This window comes from Humulus lupulus, chromosome 9 (assembly GCF_963169125.1).
Source record: "Humulus lupulus chromosome 9, drHumLupu1.1, whole genome shotgun sequence".
NCBI classification, from domain to species: domain Eukaryota; kingdom Viridiplantae; phylum Streptophyta; class Magnoliopsida; order Rosales; family Cannabaceae; genus Humulus; species Humulus lupulus.
The window spans coordinates 23,766,135-23,772,678 of record NC_084801.1 but is presented as its reverse complement, the minus strand read 5'-3'; positions in this window follow the sequence as shown (position 1 = coordinate 23,772,678).

The following is a 6,544-nucleotide window of genomic DNA, read 5'->3' as shown; positions in this document are numbered from 1 at the left end:
TAACTTTTGAGAGCAAAACATTTTAAACCCTAGCACATCTATGGTTAGTGACACGTTTTTAACTAAATGACTTGATTAGAAAGTCCTGCACCTTTAAAAGTACACAGTGTAGCGGTCTTGGCTATCCAGGGCGTTACATTCTACCTCGGGGCTGGACTCATCTACATACTTCCTAAATCCAGGGGCAAAGGCACCCTGGAGCAGAGAAGGCCAGGTCCTATGGTTGGTCCCGTATTGCTCAAAGATGGCAGACCTAAAATTTAAGGTATCTCGACATCAATGGTGCCCTTAGGGTAACTATTGTCATAATGCACCACCAAGTGGTCTACACACATGAGCAGGGTGATATTATGGTCTAGATTGTGAGGGTGACGGTGGACGAGCTGATTTTTGTTATATCTAACTAACCTAAAATCAGAAATAGTAGTATCTAGTGCCCTATAAGGATATGGATTACCTTGGCCGGAGGGGCCGGCTACTGCTCCTGACACAGCTCGTTCTAAATTGGGTTCGAGATTAGCCTGGGGAACCCGCCTCTTTCGCACAAGAGGCACCTCATCCTCTTCCTGCTTCTTGCCTTCGCTGGCCAACAAGTCCCCTTCTTGAGAGGACGGGAGCTCGTGGATTACCGGGAGAGTAGCCCGGGTCCTTAAGGCCAGCGTCTGGCCTTTTCCGATCAACTGACACGCTAGCATCGTGACATCATTCACGACCTGGCGGTAGTCCTTCTCGCAGGGTGGGAGCCCAAACAATGTTTCGTATTGACCCTTGAGGGTCACTAACTTCCCCGTCCTCAAAAATATGGCTTCATGAAAAAATAAACTCAATTAGCACATGTACAAGGAAAATATCTTGGAAAGAATAAAATTTCACGAGCTGAAGTCAAAGATTAAAGAACTTACGAAGATGATTGAAGTATCGGTGCTCACAGTTTCAGAACCCATTCGATATAAGGAAAAAGTCTTTGTAGTTGTTAGGATGGCCTAGGAGCTCGATGACCAGAGCAGAGTTGGGGAATCTGGTGAGGTAGTAGAACCCGTCACCTCGACCTCTTTGTTTCGGGCTGGCTTTGAGGCAGAAGAAATATAATATATTTGTTGGAGTGGGGAACTCCCACTCATGCTTCAAAACACAAGTATTTCAGCCCCGCCAAAAGCCTATAAGAATTTGGGGGGACTTGAAATGGTGCCAACTTCACATAGTTTAGGATGTCAGCAAAGTACTGGTCCAAGGGAAGGAGCCCCCCCCCCCCCCCCCCTTCAAGTGTTCATCGTTCCAGGCCACGAAGTCGTCCTAGAGAGGGGAGCAGCTCTGTTTCCCTTCGATAGCAGGTTGGGCAATGAGGACTCTGGTCCCGACCTCGATATTGTGGCACAGCACGATTTTGTTGACCCTCCCTTGGGTCGTAATCTTGGATATGATTGTTTCCACTTCGATGTAAGCATTGGGTCAACCACCACTTCCTTCTCCACCACTGGACCGAAGTGGGGAATGGGGAATTCTGAGGCGACCTATTTCCCTTTGTTTATTTGCTGAGCAGACGAGCTGGGTGCATTCTTCTTGGGTGAGTTCTTCTTGGGAGCCATCAAATCACCTAACAAACAAGAATGATGACCTAATTAGTAGGTGCCCTGAGAGTTTTTAAAGGTTATGGCGCGGAAGTATGAAGGGGAATGTTTTATTTCTAATATACGAGCTGAGTTAGTCTCAGTCCGTCGCGTGATGCTACGTGCTACCCTAAATTACGCACCTCAGTTTCCTAACAAACCCCTGATATTTAGGGATTCGTGTGTCATAATTTCAGACCAGTACTTCCCTTGGGAGGCCGTTTAGTGCAAAACCACCCAAGAAGCGTGACCCCAAAGCAACCTGGTTTGAACCCTAAAAGCTTTTCATCTTCTATATCCCGAATTGGTATTTTCTAAAATTCCCCATGGATTATCCAAATTTACCCAGAAATTACCCTGTGTTATGAATGTTGTAGTTCTAGAGGTATTTTAAGACCTACCCATTGAGCCTAAGTCGAAACCTATGCGTTAAAAATATTTGGGAAACAGCCTAATATTGACTACGCTGAAGTGCGGATGAGCATGGTGAATAACAAAAACAAAAGACCAGTAAAAGAAAGTTTCTTCAAAACCAATTGACAAGGTACTTACAGTATGTTCTTCGACAGAAAGGAAGTAGACTTAGCAGGGAAGAGTTCCTGGAAGACCTCTGAATAACTAGGTGCAACGAAAGGTTTTTAAGTTTTCTGAGAAAGAAGAAAGATGAGAGATGAAGGAGTGAAAATATAAAAAAAATTCAAATGAAAGGTGGTGAAATCTGAAAATTGCTTACCCTATTTATACGTAAGCGGCGTAAATTAATTTGGACCATCTGATTTGGTTAAAACAAGATCTAAGGGCCAGGGTTGAAAAGACAAAACGGCAACAAAAAGGTGACAAGACAATTATTGCAGTCCTTGAAACCCGAACAGACGCCAATTGCGGTATACCACGTGTCTAGTACTCGAATAATGGGTATGCATTGTTTAATGCGGCAGAAGTCTAAAAGTCCCTACTGTGTAGGTCAGAAGGTGACGACTTGAACCACGAGCAGGAACTTGGGGGGGCAAATGTGTACCCTGATTTCAGCACGAGTCCTTCACTCAGCTCGGGTACAACTTGAAAATAAATATATGGAAGAAATAACTAAGTAATCAATTTATTATCCATGTGGGCAGCTCAATTTGCACAATGGTTATACGAGCTAGGGGTACATAGTTTGTGAACCGCAAGATCATGATATTCAAAGGGATGCCGAAGTACGAGCTCGGAGAAATATCCAACTCGTGGTAACTCAAATATATTGCGTACCCGCAGATCCCCAAAGACTCGGATATTTTTGTACGATTACTTATGGCCAGCCTGTCATATTTAATGTCCGAGATATTAGGAGACCATTTATTTTGTGATAAAATCATATCCTGGTATAAATGGGAATAGTTTATATTAAATGTAATAAATATGTAAATTCATTATTGACTCATGCGGTTACCCGAACTTGTCCATGGAATTTCTCTATAAATACTGAAAATATTGGACAAGGAAGGGGACGATTATTCTGTAAAACTTAAACTCTGCCAAAATAGATTGAGAAAAACAATAATAATATAGGCTCGTGGACTATGTGGATTTTAACAACTAAACCATGTAAAAGATTTGTGTTCTTGTGAATTCATTTCATATTTTGGTTTATTATTAAGCACTAATCAATCTTATTATTTCTTAATACATTGTTGGCGAAAAACTACGTCAACAATCTTTAATAACTAATTTTTTTTCTATTAAAATCAATGGATGAGTCATTATAAATATGAAATTGGAACCTAATATTCAAAATTTGAAAGTGGATCTAGAGCTAGAGCTTCTTTATCTTTTATATGATTTATTGGAAAATATTATATTATGTACAATATATATTTCAATCGTTGCCATGATACCTGAAAACAGAGCTGGAGGGCTCTTGTTAATAAAAAATACAGAAAAATAACCCTTTAAAAAGTCATCGTATAACATTTTTTTATTAAAAGAAAAAGAAAAAGAAAAAAGTAATGAAACTTAAAAATTAGGTAATTATTAAATAAATAATAGGGGAATGAATTTCGATCGTCTGATGATTTATATATATAGTCATTATAAAAATTATTGTTATTTAATTATATCAATTTTAAGAATCTTCTTGTTTTGTTGGTTGCTAAAGATTTTCTTTCATGGGAAATGGTCATAGAGTACATCTATGAACATTTTTTTTGAACTAAAATAATTTTCAGTGTGCTTCTATTTTTAATTTTTTTTAACATTAATTAATTATTAGTTGATTAAATAGGGTTTTTTTTTTCTAGAACTATACTTGTAATTTGTGCCACCTAAATTTTTTACGTTATTAAAATTTTCTCCCCTATTATGCACTATTACTGAATTATGGGACTTATGTTAGTTTTTGATTGACGTGGCTAACAGAAAGTTGATTTACCAATATAGGCACTGACATTCAAATAAAAAATAAATAAAAGATTATATATTTTTTTTACTTCTTTTTTCCTTTTTCATAAATATTTTTTACTTCTTTTTATTTAAATATTAAAAAATTATATGCAATAGTAACTTTAATAGTATTTTATTTGAACTATTTGCTTTAGTTTTATTTACATGTATAATAAATTTCTTGTTTGATTGATTATGCTTTAATTTTTTCTCTCAAAGATGGTATATTTTATAAATTAAACAAAAACGAAAAATAATGTTTTATGAATTGTAGTAGAAACGTATGATTATAATAAAATTATAAATTAATAAATATTGTATGATTATAATATGACCCCAGCCACCACTATCTAATAATCTACAATTTTCTTTCTTATTTTTTCTTTAAGGAATATCACTTTTCTACTAGCCACGTCACCTTTTTGTATTCCATTCCATAAAACATTATTTTTTTTAATTTGTTTAATTTATTTTATTTTTAAAGTTCACCATCTTTGTGGAAAAAAATTGAAGCATAATTAATCAAACAAAAAATTTATTATACATGAAAATAAAAATAAAGTAAAATAGTTCAAATAAAATACTATTAAAGTTACTATTGTATATGACTTTTTAATTTTTTTAATATTTAAATAGAAAAAAGGAAAAAGAAGTATGCCTCAATTCATAATACATTATTTTTAATTCATACTTTAATTTAATTTTCTGTAAATCCTATAATTGACATTTTTATAGAAATATCTTTTTCTTAAAAGATAAATTGGTTGATTTAGTTGTTTCCCTTTATTATAATTTTCGGAAATATTTGTTTTCCTTTATTATAATTTTCGGAATTGTTTGGTTTCCCTTATTATGATTTTCGGAAATATTTGTTTTCCTTTAGTATAATTTTCGGAATTGTTTGGTTTCCTTTATTACAATTTTTGGAAATCCACTTTCCCTTTGTGTGAATTTTGGACAATAATGTGCTTCCTTATTTAGCCTATATTGTCTCTGTTATACCCAAAAATTGGAGAATGCATCCTAGGAGGCTAAGGAGAATGCATCTAGGAGAGTGCCTCCTAGGAGAGCTAAGGGGAGTGGTCCTAGGAGACTCCAAGGAGGATGTGGTCCTAGGAGACCCCAACGAGGATGTGGTCCTAGGAGACCCCAAGGGTGTGTAGGAGGTAAGCCTCCCAAGGTTTTCTAAGTGTTGGCTCGAACGTGTCCAAGGTAAGTAGCTAAGGAGGAGGAGTCTCATGCAAGAGAATGGAGACTTAGATTTTGATAAGGAGAGCCTATACAATGTTCGATCGGACATGTTTGGGAGATGCTAAAGGAGGTTGCCTCAATGTTGTCCAAGGTAAGGTTCCCTCAATGTTGTCCAAGGTGAGGTTCCCTCAATGTTGTCCAAGGTGAGGTGCCAAGGAGGTTGCCTCGGACCACCTTGGTCCGAGGAGAAGCCAAGGAGATTGGTTCAAGGAGGAACATGGCATGCTAGAGGAGAGTACATGTCCGAGGAGAACCATGCACGTTCAACCCACCAAAAGCATGTCCTACCACCATGCATATCCTACCACCATGCATGTTCAACCAGCACTTGCATGGGTAGTGAGTAGGAGGTGGACCAACTAGCTAGAGGAGACTAAGTCAGACACAACTTCAACAACATGCGCGGGAATCTCTCATTCTTCCCACAAATGGGGAGTTTGTTACATTTTGAATTTTGAATGTTTATTTGTAATATAAATGTAATAAATATAATAAAATATCCCTATTATAAGGGGATATTAGTTGAGGATCCCATCTCTATAAATAGAGAGCTTATGAGATGAGAGGGGGCTTCCTTCTGCTTCTTCTTTCTAGAGAGATAAAATTGGGTCTGTCTATTCTAGAGAGAGAAAGTGCTGAAATTAGAGAGAATTCTTGTATTTTCACAATTTATACTGAAGAAACTCAGTTGGCATAGTCCATCTGATCTTGATTATAGATTTATAAATCACAACTCTAAGTGGATTAGGCTATTACCGACAATCGGGGTTGAACCACTATAAAAATCATGTGTGTTATTTACTTTTCTTGTTTATACCGTCTGTTGTCGTTTACATTCTCTTGAAGGTTCGTCGTATTTGACGTTCTCACGTCGTTGGCTAAAAACGCAGTCAACAGTCTCATTTTGTTTATAAAGGGAAAAAGTATATTGCAAATATTTGGTACTTACCCAAAGTTGTTTTTGGATTATTTGCTTATATAATTTCGTGCAGCTCAAGAATTGCAATCACGAAACTGGTTCTTAATGTCATTAATTATTGTTTCCTTTTTGAGCTTGTTTTTTATCCGACACAGGGCTTAGCTGTCCCCACTGATATTGCATCTGTCGGATCAGCATCTTCTAAATAAGACAACTCTTCGACAATCAAGAATAACTTCTATGATTCTTGCCTTTATTAGAAGAATTCTTTCTCAGCCTTTGTGAGCACGAAAAAGGACTCTATAAATAGGGCTCTAAAGGCAGTGAGAAAAAGTGAACTCTTTGG